Raw genomic sequence first — 14,304 nt, forward strand, 5'->3', positions numbered from 1 at the left:
AACGCCTGAAGCGTCATAATAGACAACATAGCCTTCCGATCCCTCAGGAAGTGTTAGGACTGGGGCAGAAGTTAATCTATTCTTTAACTCTTGAAAACTACGTTCACAAGCATCCGTCCATGTTAACTTAGTGAGTGGTGCAGAGATAGAAGAAAATCCTTCCACAAACCTCCGGTAATAACCTGCTAAGCCTAGAAAACTACGAACCTCCGTAGGTGTTATAGGCCTTCGCCACGTCTTCACGGCCTCAATCTTTTGGGTATCTACCCGGATGCCATCGGCTGCAATAACATGCCCCAAAAAGACCAAAATCAACACTTTGAAAATTTGGCAAATAACTCTTGAGTTTGGAGAACTCTAAGGATGGTACGCAGATGATCCGTATGTTCCACTTCGGATTGAGAATATACCTGGATATCGTCAATGAACACGATCACGAATAAATCTAGGAAAGGCTTGAACACAATGTTCATCAAATCCATGAATATTGTCGGTGCATTAGTTAGCCCAAACGACATTACCCGAAACTCGAAATGGCCATTTCTGGTTCTGAAGGCTGTCTTAGGAATATCTTTCTCCCTAACTCGCACCTAATGATACCCGGATCTCAAATCTATTTTTGAGAACCACTTGCCACCCTGCAATTGATCGAATAAATCATCAATCCTCGGGAGTGGATATTTATTCTTGATCGTCACCTTATTCAGCTGTCTGTAGTCAATGCACATTCGCAAGGAGCCATCTTTCTTCCTCACAAACAACACGGGTACTCCCCGCGGGGATGAACTAGGCCTTATGAAGCCTTTCTCAAGTAAGTCCTTCAATTGCTCCTTCAATTCTCTCAACTCTGCGGGATACATTCTATAAGGAGGAAAAGATATGGGTTTAGTACCCAGTAGCACATCAATAGCAAAATCAATCTCCCGCTCTGGAGGAAGGCTTCTTTGGAAGCTCATCCAGGAATACATCTGGAAACTTATTCACTACTGGGACAGACTGAAGAGTCGATGATTTGGCTTTTATATCTTGAACCCGGACTAAATGGTAAATACAACCTTTTGCAATCATTTTCCTTGCCTTGAGATAGGAAATAAGACTACCTCTCGGAGATGCCGTATTTCCCTTCCATTCCAAAACTGGTTCTCCCAGAAACTGAAAGCGAACCATCTTCATTCTACAATCGACATTGGCAGAGCAAGAAGCTAACCAATCCATGCCCATAATAACATCAAAGTCCACCATTTTCAACTCATGTAAATCAGCCATAGTACGATGATTACAAATCACAACTATACAATTTCTATATACTCGGCTAGCTATTACCGGTTCACCAACGGGTGTAGATACTTCAAAAGGTTTAATTGAATCCGGTTTCAACCCAAATAGCCCAGCAATATAAGGAGTAACATATGACAATGTGGAGCCCAGATCTATCAAAGTATATACATCATGAGAAAATACCGATAATATACCTGTGACGACATCAGGGGAAGACTCAAGATCCTGTCGCCCAGTCAATGCATAAATGCGGTGCTGAGGGCCACTAGAATTGGGAGCTCCTCCTCTACCTCTACCACGGCTGACTAGCATCTGTGAACCTTGCCCTGGAGGGCGTATAGATGATGAAGACCCAGCTGCTGACTCTAAGGGCTGGACCCTACCCCTACCACTAATCGAGGGACAGTCGCGCATGATATGGCCAGGACGACCACATGTATAGCAAACATCTGAGCCTAATCGACACTGGTGTTATATCCCGTATTTTCACGTATTCGGGAAAATTCAAAATAATTTTGATTTGTAAGGAATAAGGTCACATGATGATTTGAATTAATATATGTGTGTGTTGTTCATGAAAAATATTAGTGTGGAAACGCGGAGGAAGGCCAAGGGCAAAAATTGGAATTTTGGAAATTAGTTTCGGGAATTGCAAAATGAGAATTAGAAGTCATTGGGCCCAAGAAAAATGAAAATTAAAATTGAGGCCCAAAACCCATGATGGCCGGCCACATATGTGATCCAAGCCCATGGGAATTAATTAAATTCCCATGTGATTATTAGCTTTATATTTAGAAGTTTCAAGAAAGGAAATAAAGAGAAAGAGAGAGAGCAAAAACAAAAGAAAAAGAAGAAGAGCAAGAGAGGGGGGTTTCGGCCAGCCCCTCCCATTTTACCCCTCTAAAATCTTGCTTCCAAAATTGTTTTCTTGTGGTATTTATACTAATTCAAGGATCCTCTACAACATGGTGCAATTGTTTGGGAAGAAAGAGCCCTTGTTTCTTCAATATGACAACATGTTTGAGTGAAGAAGATTGGAGAAAAAGGTAAGAATTCATTCCATGTTATTATGTTATGAAGGTTTGTTTGTGTTGTAGTGTATGGAAATGATTAAAATTCATGAAAATATGGAAGTTTGCAAAGTGGGTGTGCATATGTATGTGTGGCCGTGTGTGTGTATTAATGTACAAGTGTGATGAGTTGAAATTTATGTTGTATTCTAGTTGTGTGTAGGACGGAATTCTTATTGAGAATGAAAGTGGAATGAATTTGGTTGAAGTTGGAAAAATGGAAAGTGGTCGTGTGGTATTTGAAGTTTGGAAGGAGAATGAATTAATTTGGTTTAACATGTTAGTTGTGTTGTTGTGATGCTTGCAAAGTAAATAAAGATAAAATGATGTAAGTTTGCATTGAAATGGAATGTAGAAGTTTATGTCGTTTTAGTATGATTTCATGGAATTATGGAAATGAAGTTGTTAAGATGCAAATTGTGATGATTGTTGATGAACCTGAAAGATGGAAACATGTTATGAATATGTATGCCAAAGATTAGAAACTTTGGATGAATTATGGCGTTGGCGGGAAGTTTGCATATTATGTATATCTCATGAATATCTTGTAGAGGTGATATGAAATGCTTCTAAATTGCATTGTAATGAACTTGAATAATGATGAATATGAAAACATTGAGCTTAGTTTGGAAGTGTGAAGTCGGAATGAAAGTTATCGTATTATGTCGGAAAGAAGAATAGTGGTGCCATATTGTGTTTTGTGGTTATTATGGTTGTTCCTAGTATTGCTCTTGGGTTGTTGTTGATTATTTTGGCCGAGTTGAATTCTCAGGGATGCTATATGTACAGGGGAAATGCTGCCCAAATTTCTGTAGAAAAGTGTTGACTTTAGATTTAAGCCTAAAGCCTTATGGTTAACCTTTGGTAAATGTGACCATTTGCAGATTTTGGACGAAACGGGAAGTGAACTTGGAAAGGCGTAAAGTGCGTAAAAGGTATGTAAAGCTATCCCGATTCTTCTTTTGGCATGTCCTAAAAGTACTAGGATCGGATTCACGCCTCGGAGAATATTCTGCTCATCGGAATCCGCGTCTGAAATTGTCACATTTTCGTTCAATAGAATTGAACCCTTTAGTATGCTTTATTGAAAAATTATGCAAAATTTCTCCAAATCACTTAGGAAGTTATGGAATGCCCTAGGACCTCTGTAGGTGACCCCATAAGCTTAATACACGTAATTTGAGCCCGCCGCTTTGGTTGTCCCGAGGTGGGTCCGCTATTCCAATTTTACCCTTATGGTCCTTTGTAACTTGATTTCAAGCAATTTTTAAGGAAACGTCTTATCTACTTTTTCAACTACTAATGATGCTTATTCGGGATACTATATTGAGTCTCTGTAAAGGTACGATATTTTATATTGCATTTAGTTCCACTATTCCCGCTTTGCTCTCTTATTGTACTATTGCCTTATTTTTTAACAATATAAGATGAAACGTTTTAACTATCCTTTTAACTACTAAGGAAAATTGTTTTAATGATTCCCTCGAGTCTGGTAAACTATTTTGGAATATGAAAATGATCCCAGAAGGATTATTCTTCCGTAACTCATTATGACATACGACATACACCTACTATGAGTCTGTCCGACTTCATTGATTTGATTTGTCATTCGATATGCCTCATTGAGTCTCTGGAAATCTGTGATATTTTTTGTTGCATTTAGTCTCTCACTACTCCATTCGTGGATGCCCCAATGTTTCCCACACTTAGCCCGGGCCAGGATATGTTGTCAAGCGTATTCCATTACATTGTTCGCCGTGCCTCGATGTGAGGGGGCAGGTATATATGTACATGGGTTTTGGAGTATGCTGTGCCATGTACACACATTCTGATATGATATGATCTGATATGGCCATCTGATATGATATGATATGTTATGTTACGGGGTTATCCCCTACCCTGTTCCTTATGTATGGTGGCACCAGCGTCGGGGGGTGGCCACGTTCTGTTTCGCCGAGCCCTTGGCAGGGGCCGGACATGGTATGGTATATGTTTCTGAGCACACTCCTCATGTTTTGAAAATATGCATTTGATACTTCGGATGTCACACTCACTTCTCTGTAAGTTCTGTTTCGGTTATGATCTTGTTCCGTATTGGGACCAGGTACGACATATGTTTTCAACAAATACTATTTATACTTTATGATCAGCATTTTGCTAATCTGTACATTTTGTCCATTTTCTGTACCTTCTACTTTGATTATGACTTTGTTTACTACGTTCCGTGCTTTACATACTCAGTACATATTTCGTACTGACCCCCTTTCTTCGGGGGCTGCGTTTTCATGCCGCGCAGGTACAGAAGACAGATTTGCTGATCGCCTGCCTAGGACATCTATTCTGCTATATTGGGAGCGCTCTTTTGTTCAGAGCCTGTATATTGGTACAGTCTGCCGCTATATTATATATATGTATGCGATTCAGGGGTATGACGGGGCCCTGTCCCGTCTTATGATTCTGTTATGTTCTGTAGAGGTCTGTAGACATACTTGTGTGGGTTCTGTATATGTTTTGGGTTGTTATGATCTGTGGAGGCGTACTAGTCATGGAATGGCTTGAATGCCTAGAAAATTGATATCTTTGCCCTCTGCTAAACTCACCAATCGGACCCAAATATCTAGCCCTCTTGTGATAACCTCTGTCAAGCTCACGCTCATCTCTTTGCGATTGTTGGCTTTCCTCTAAATTCTGGGCATGGGCTTGAATGCGAGAAATATCCATATTGTCCTGAAGGGACGCAGTCAAGCACTTATGCATCAAATGTGGCCCTAAGCCACTCACAAATCGGTGAACTCGATCACCCATATCCGCTACCATGGCCGGAGCATACCTAGCCAAATAATTGAAGCGGTGACTAAGAACTTGTCCGCTCTAGCCCGCCGAACCTCTAGGGGCAGGTAATATCGAAGGAAAGCATCAACAAATTCTTTCCACACCGGGGGAGGATCATTAACTCCCCTAGAAGACAACCACACCGTATACCAATGAACCGTAACATCCCGCAACCTATATGATGCTAACTCCACTGATTCAACGTCGGAAGCATGCATTAACCAAAGTGTCCTCAACAGTTCATCAATAAAGTTTTGAGGGTCCTCATCTGGCTTTGACCCGAAGAACTCCGGAGGGTTCAAGCTAATAAAATCACGGGCTCTTGCACACACTACCTTATCACCATGACCAATACCTTGCCGCTGGTCCTGAGCGGCAACCAATTAAGACAAAAATTGAATGGCCTCTTTCATCTCTTGGCCCAAAACCTCTGGTGGAGGAGCTGGGGGTGCTGGAGCTGGGGCTGAGGCTCCCTTATGCTCGTCAGAAATAGGCAATGAGTGAGAGGACTGAGATTGAACTGCATTCTGGAACTCACCTTCCTCTATAACCATTGGCGGTGCTCTTTCAGCCCGCTTTTCTGCCACTGTCTTGCCCTTTTAGGCTGCTGTAGCTTTCCCCTTTAAAGGCATTTCTGAAATACATAACACAAGGTTAGAGGAAAAGAAATCCTTATATCAGGGCTCTATCATACGATCTTATGAAGAAAGAAGGTCATTCATTCCTAAAATGCCCACAGCCTCCTATTTATAAGTGTGGCGCGCAACACACCCATAAACAAGACTCTACTAGATACGGCTCGTAGACACACCCTAGGACGAAACTGCTCTGATACCACTTTGTCACGATCCAACCGAAGGGCCATGACGGGCACCCGGAGCTAACCCACCAGGCACCTCTCATCGTACATTCACATTCATCTCTAGGTGAGCCACATGGCTTATTAAAAATTCTATGCCTCAAAAATGCCATTTTCAACGGCTAAAACACCTTTATAAAACAACGTCTACAACTAAGCCCTTACACATATACACAAGCCGACAAGTCTAACAAAACAGTAAACCAAAATGTGAGCCAACAAGGCAAAAGACATCTACTATACATGACTGTCTATGAGCCTCTAAGAAGAGTATGAATATCATCACAAGGACGGGACATATACACAAAAGAATAGTACCAACAGCTGCAACTCCTTATCAAATAAAGCTCCTCTATGCAGTCTCTACACAAGCAATCTATAGGGCAAGTCTATCTCTCTGTCCACCTGCGGGCATGACGTAGCGTCCACAAACAAAAGAACGTCAGTACGAATAATGTACTGAGTATGTAAAGCATAATCAACAGCATAATGGAAGCATGAGAAATAACATAAGATTGAAAAGTCATGGAATGAAAGAGCCATTTATACCTCTAGCGACGTTCATCATATTTATTTACCCTCTTTCTAATGGGAAACTTCCACTTCATACATTTATACATATAGTAGTATCATACCCGACCATAGAGGTTCGGGGTCTTACATACCCGACCATGATAAGGTTCGGTGTTATACATACCTTGCCCTACCAAGGCTCGGTGTCATCCGTACACAACTGCAGTGGTGCATGCGCGATAGGTATCATACCCGGCCATCTATGCTCGGTGTTCTTACTAGTCATACTTATATATATATATATATATATATATATATATATATAGGAGTACATAAGTATCCTCAACAACTTTATCATCATAATCCTTCCTTGGAGCATCAACTATCATAGAATGAGACTAATGGTATCGTGATAATATCAAGAATCATGAGCTTTAGTGATTCTAGGAATGAAATCATCATGGAAGATACTATGGATTTCACATAAAGGTACACATCAATAGGATCATGCCTTAAGAAAGAAGGGTTAGCCTTAGGTACCTTTATGTCTTATTAACTACTTAACGTTCACCTCCTAATCCCGAGAAATCTACATTTAAGAGGGTTCATACCAAGGTAAGGCTTCAAAGGCACCCTTCAGTTCAAACGAGTATAATTCGTAAGCTAGCGAAAATTGGGCAACATTTCCCCTATTTCATCTACTTCTACCAAATTCCAAAACAACTCCCAATCAACGATAACATTATCAACAATACCAAAATCAAGAGATTTCATTCAAGTTAAGCATCATCCAATCCCAAAACTCCTTTTCATTATCATTCATAACAATGGCTACAACACAATACCATTTATGCTTACATACAATATTTCCTCAACATCATCTATAACATCCACAACAATATTATACTCCTAACATGCCAAGAATTTCAATTCAAGTTAACCTATAGCTCATAATATCTCCAAGTTCATACTTCAACTCTATTTCCACTTTTCTTCCTTTACCCACATGGCATAACAATCAAACAACCTTAACCATATGTAAAAGATGTGAAATATTACCTTAATCACACAAGGACAAGTCTTGGATCAACATACTCCACCAAAGTGAAAAACCCTAACCTCAATACCCAAGGAAAACATGAGTTCCACAAGCCCTAGCAAGTTTCTTAGCACTTGAATCTCATAATTCCCTTAGATTTGGCTTAGATTAGTTTATGGAGTTGAAGAGAGGGTTTTTGGAGAGCTCTTGGATCTGATTTGAGAAAATAAAATGCCCAAATGAAGTGAGATGAAATATATAAAGCGTAACTTAAAATCCCATTGGGCAATCCTGCGCCCACTTTGACGGGTCGTCAAAATTCCTACGGGCCGTCAAAATGCTCAGTCAAACTTCCTAGCCAAACATGGCTCACTATGACTGTTTTATGCCGGGAAGATACAATTTGACCGGCCGCAGAAATTTATGCGGTCCATCAAACTGGTCTGTCAAAATGTTCTGCTCGAACTGTCTGTCTTAAAACACCCATAACTTTTTACTCTGATGTCATATTGACGAGTGGTTTGTTGTGTTGGAAACTAGACTCAATTAAATTCAATTTGGATAAAAGAAACACACCAAAACTCCCAATATTCTAGGAGATATACCTCTCCCATGTTGGACCAAAATCCTATCCAAAAATTTTGCTAAGTTTTCCCAAAGTTCCGACAAACTCAGTTCCTTAATTTGCTTGTTCTCAAATCCTTCCATTGCTTATTTCATAAGCTTAAACCCCCATAACCATAATATAGGAACATATAATCCCATATACCCTAGAAGATAACCCCAGTTTCCACGATTAGGACAACTAACACCTAACGAATCTCAGCGGACGAAACTACGAGGTGTAATAGTATCCTCTAAAATCGCTTTAGAAATTGGCCCAGCTGCATCCACCAAATATTGGAAGTTGCCCTCAAGAAGATTTCCATGCGTTTTGGACCACCAAGTCATGTAGTCATCGACAAAGAGTTTCTTCACATTAGCTCTAACAAAAGGTAATGTCGCATGAGACGTAGACCTGGATAACACACAAATCCGCCAACATCGGAGTCCTTCAACTAATGAGGCACTGCGATAATCATTGACAAAAACACTTGAGGTTTTTTGATAAAACCCAAATTGACGGCTGAACCAGTGTGGACTATATGGATCAATAATGACAGAGTTTCCATCCCTTAAAGAGAGATAGACAAAGTAGATGCTCATAAAATAATTTAACTCTAGCCCTTATGCATCATTATTATCAACGTAGCTGTAAGGCTCAGAATTATTTAATATAGTTGAAGTCCAAGCTACATTATCTTCTTGATGGATACGCTTCCTTGCATCCTTTTTGTCGAAGTACCGTGTGGCACCCTCTCCCAAATATACCACCATCAGTGGATTAGACTGTCCATTTATAGGCGCAAAATGAGTCTTTAAGTAATGGGCAAGCCAACAATAAACATAATGGATTGGAAAACGGACTTTGATAAGATCAAGTCGCGATGAACGTGAAATATTATTAAGATTACTGTAAATACTTGCTAAAAATGGCACTGCAAGGCTAATCTTTCATTTGGCTACATCATAATGGTAATCTTAAAAGTCCCTGGTCGAATGAAGTCAGCTTCTTCAGATGGAAGCATGAACTCACACAACCAACAAGACAAAAATGCTGCGAGATATGTTTCATCTCACTTTACAGTGTAGGGATCTAGTAGCTCAGTTGGTTGGCTACATGAACTTTCACTTTGTTGGTGAGGGTTGGAATCCCCATGTTGTAATCCCTTCCCCATTTCCCCTTCCCCTACCCCCTATGTAATAAAAAATAATTTTTAAAAAACTATTTCTCTTTACAGGCTTCACCCCAAGTTTATAAAATACAGCTTTTTCTTCTCTTTACTATTGGGTTGACTATTGGGATGCCTCGGGTATAGCTCTGGTAGGGTTGTGTGTTGATCTAAAGCGCACAGATTTCTTAGGATGCCTCGGGTATAGCTCCAGTAGGGTTGTGTGTTGATCTAAAGCGCATAGATTTCTTCTCGCTCCTTGGCTGAGCAGGTTGGTACTTTAGAGCTCTCGTGTACTAAAATTGTATCCACTTGCTCAAAGAGAACCTTGGTTTATCACTTCTGCCCTCTTGAAGATAATGAAAAGATGTGAACAAGTACTCGCAAACTCGAGAAATATATCTCTGATCTTTCACATCAACGACTGTGGGTTCCTTAGTTTCAGGGATAACCTCCTCATAGAAAGAACCTCCAATTGGCAAACATCAAAGGGTATATATGTCCCATAAAGAAATAGATAGTTCCTCGACGGATGTAAGAAGTGTATTCATCTTAGGGCACCAAGCCGCACAAAATGCATGTAATATATTTGAATTACAATCATATGTGAAAAGCGAGGCATAAATGGCATCATAAATATCTACTGCACTTAAGGCTTCTTGACTTCTACTGAGTGCATCCTCGGCCCACTCCCAATATCCTAAAATGTGACAATATTCACCCTTGAACACTACCGTCTCTCCCCAGCATACTTCTCCTCGTATTATACGATGACCCAAGCTTGGAAGGGCGCTTGCAATATATGCATTGCTGTGGTTGGGCGCCTGAAGAGACCACATCTGGGAAGATCGAGTTGAAGTAGATTTGCATTTTGAAGTCCAGTTTGACATGTGAAGTGAATTCCTAAGAGATGGCCACAAACCCGCATACCATCCAATTAATAGAGGACGAACCAACAATTTCATTTGCACTGCTGCACCACCATCATTACTCTCAATAATAAGATACTTAAGTTTAGATGAGGGGGAAGTGTAGCCTCTAAAATTCACCATCTTGTTGAGTTGCAAGGGCAAAAGAAGTCATCACCATCTAACTCAAAGACACGGAAATGGATAATAAAGATCATGACAGATAAAATCATAATCAAAATCATAAAGCGTGGACGAAATTCATCTTGTACTACACCGTAAGCCTGATTTCTTCAAGAACATAACCAAAATCCTAAAGCGCGGATAAAAAAGATTCATCCTGTACTGCGCCTTAAGACTGGTTTCTTCAAAGGATCACACTAGTCATGAATTTGTTTTTAAAAAATATAGAAGAGAAAGGGTGCAAGTCATAGAAATATCGTGTAAAGTAGAGATAAGCTTTCAACATGAAATTGATTTTTTAACGGATTATCATTGAGCTATTTAAACTTTGGCTCTTAATAGATATGATAAATATGGCACAAGAAAAGGGGGACAAGCTACTGAAAATAAAACAGATGCCAATTTTCTCTTTTGCTAATAAAAAAAGGGAACATTGAAGAGTTCAAGTACAAGGCTGCATAGTTATCATGTTAATGCAATATGGTTGCTGTCAAAAATACAAAAGAGGAAATCAAGAAAAAATATAGTTCAAGGCTACGTCCATAATAAGAAGGGAGAGAAAACATTACAATTATGTGGGCCATCTTTCTTGACTCATCCATGTTAGAGTTTGTGATTCAATCTTTACCATATCAAAAAGTACAGATGGTAATGAAGACAAAATTCAAACTCGTTTCAGGCTGTGTTCACAAAAACAATTTCACAATGTACTTTTTGGATGTGACATAAAGAAAGAAGTAAATTGTACTTTCTCAAAGTGACAATAAACTTGTCAACCGGTCCAGTTGAACCGATTGAAACCTGAGACCGGAACCGGTCCAACCGATTCAGAATTCCCGGTTACCGGTTGACGGTTACTAGTCTAAATCGAGCCGGGTATGGTTTTGAATTTTTGGAACCGGTGGACGGGTTTAAAAAAAAATTAATTACTGCCAAATATATCCTTTATTGGGCCGTTGGCCAACGGACAATTTTGCAAAAATGGCCGTTGGCAACAGCCAAAAACACCAATTTTGGCCCCCCAACCCCTCAAACTTCTATTTTTAACACTTTAATCCCTCCCCCACTCCTATATAAACTCCACTCTATTTTATTTTCATCCACACCAATTCTCTCTACACTTTCTCTCAATTTGTAGCTATTTTGCAACAATTAGTCACTTTAAAATTACAATTTGTCTCAATTATATACTATAAAGTTTCCTTCAAGTTTCAATTTTGCAATTATATAAATAAAGTGTTGGTGGAGTTGGAGATTTTACAACAATCCGGAGTAGCTTCAAAGCTTTGGTGGATTTGCAATTGTAGCCGCCTTCAATTCAACGCTTGTATTGTCGGAATTTATTCCGGCAATTTGGTACCTTCGTTCCAACTCTACCTTTAATTTCTGCAATTTAATTCTTGCAATTTATTTTTCACAATTTAATTTCTTGCAATTTATTTTCTTGGGATTTATTTGCTTGCGATTTGATTTCTTGCTATTTAATTAAGAAGAGTCGGGGCTTCTTTAGTTGTAGTAGTAGTAGTAGTAGTAGTGGTATGGGGAGGGGAAATATGGATGAAACATTTGTGGGTAAAACACTTAATATAGGTTATAACATTAATGAAAAATAATCCAATTTTAGATAGCGAAGTAATGGAACACCGATTTGGCCCAACCTTTCATCAAGTTGATGATGATGAAAACAATCACCGGAACATCCGATAGGAGATACACAAGCACAACAATCACAATCACAGTCAAAACCCACTCGTAAGACAACCTCTAAAGTTTGGAAATATATGACTAAAGATAGGTAGAAAGAAATAGTCACATGTTATATATGTAATAAAACATTTGTGTTCAGGTATAGGAACAATAAGGATGGGGGCATGGTTTCACTATCGAGTCATTTAGCGACAAAACATAGGGATGCTTGGGGAGAGGGAACGGGTTCCGGGGGTAATCAAAAAACAATAGACCCACATACCGGAAAAGCTTTTAGTTACAATAAGAAGAAAGACTGTGTGGAGATAGCTAAAATGGTAGCTTATAATGCTTTAGCATTTTCCTTTCCTTCGGTGCCTGGTTTTGTTATTTATATTCAACGTAGTTATAGTCCGACGTTTGAGGGTATTCCTACATACTTGCAGAGTGGATATTATTGTTTTATGCAAAAAGTATAGAATTTATTTGCATCATGTACTTAATTCTTTAAATTGTAATGTTTCTCTTACTGCCTGTCACGACCCGACTAGAGGCCATGATGGGTACCCGGAGCAAACTACCGAGCACCGCTCATTCTACTATTCATCATGCTTATCCTGCATTCAGTTATTACTCTCATCCTTCTAATCATAGAGAAACCATTAACATTTTCAGGAACACATCTAATTCCATATACATAATCCCTTCAGCTATCAAAATAATAATATATATATACATATATACAATGAGGCGATCATGAGACCATATTACCCACGCATACATATCTACGAGCCTCTACTAGAGTACTAGACATAAGGACGGGACAGGACCTCGTCGTGCCCAGATATGTACACAAAACAATAAGTCAAATGGCACTTCCGGAACAATGGAGTGCTCTCGTAAATCTGCTGATCATCTCCTATGAGTCTAGGTCGCCTCCCTGTCTACCTGTGGGCATGAACACAGCGTCGAAAGGAAGAAAGGACGTCAGTACGAGCATTGTACTGAGTATGTAAGGCATGAATAAAATTAGCATAATAAAGAAAACATGAAACATAAGGTGAAGATATAACCTGCTTAGCCTTGAAGAGTAAATGCATTTTATACATATCACATATACCGTCGTCGTTAACCAGCATCCAAGTAACCATCATACGCCACCCACTAGTGTTGTCATATCTGGCCCTCCATCGTGTGTAGCCTGCCTTTGCGGTGACATGTCTGGCCATCTAGGCACGGTGTAATTATAAGCAGCCCGCCTTTGCGGTGACATGTCCGGCCATCTAGGCACGGTGGAATCGTATACAGCCCACCTTTGCGGTGACATGTCCGGCCATCTAGGCATGGTGGAATTGTATGCAGCCCGCCTTTGCGGTGATATGTCCGGCCATCTTGGCACGGTGGAATCGTATCATCATATACTCATTATAAACTTATCATCATCATACATTTGTCATAAATCATGCCTTAGAACTTAATGACAACCTATAACTATTCCGGGGTGACGTAAGGTCGAGAAACCCCGTTCCCATTATGGGGTAATCATGATCATCATACCTCACCTTGAAATAACTAGCATCATGAGGTGGGTCTAGCAATAGTGAATAATATTAAGGAATCGTATAAGGGGCGTTAGCTTCATGGAATTATCATATCATAAGCTTTAGGATCTCTAGGCTTAGACTCATTATCATCATTATCATATTCATAAGGTATCTTTTACCTCTATCTCATATGAAGCTCTTTGTGAACATAGACTCATAATTGTTTGGAATGTAAGATAATCATGGAAAAATCGGAGGATTCAAGTCATAGGAGTCATGCCTTAGAAACAAGGGACTATCCTTACATAATTTTTCATTTAGCTACTCTATCACTTCAACGTTCTTCTCTAATGTTCACGTTTCTACCTTCAAGAGAGTTTGTACTAACGTTAGATAATCGATAGCTTAAGCATGCTTGACTAAAGCTAGAGAAAATTGGGCAGCATTTCCTTTGTTTATACAACTTTCTCCATATCATATATCAATTCACAAACGTCACTAATAACATTCATAATTTCATAAGCAACAATCTTCATCCACCTACATTATCCAAATTTCCTAATTTCACTTCAAATCATCCATAACTATGGTCATAGTACAACACTACATTCATTCTAATA

This window comes from Lycium barbarum, chromosome 4, assembly GCF_019175385.1.
Source record: "Lycium barbarum isolate Lr01 chromosome 4, ASM1917538v2, whole genome shotgun sequence".
Taxonomy (NCBI): Eukaryota; Viridiplantae; Streptophyta; class Magnoliopsida; order Solanales; family Solanaceae; genus Lycium; species Lycium barbarum.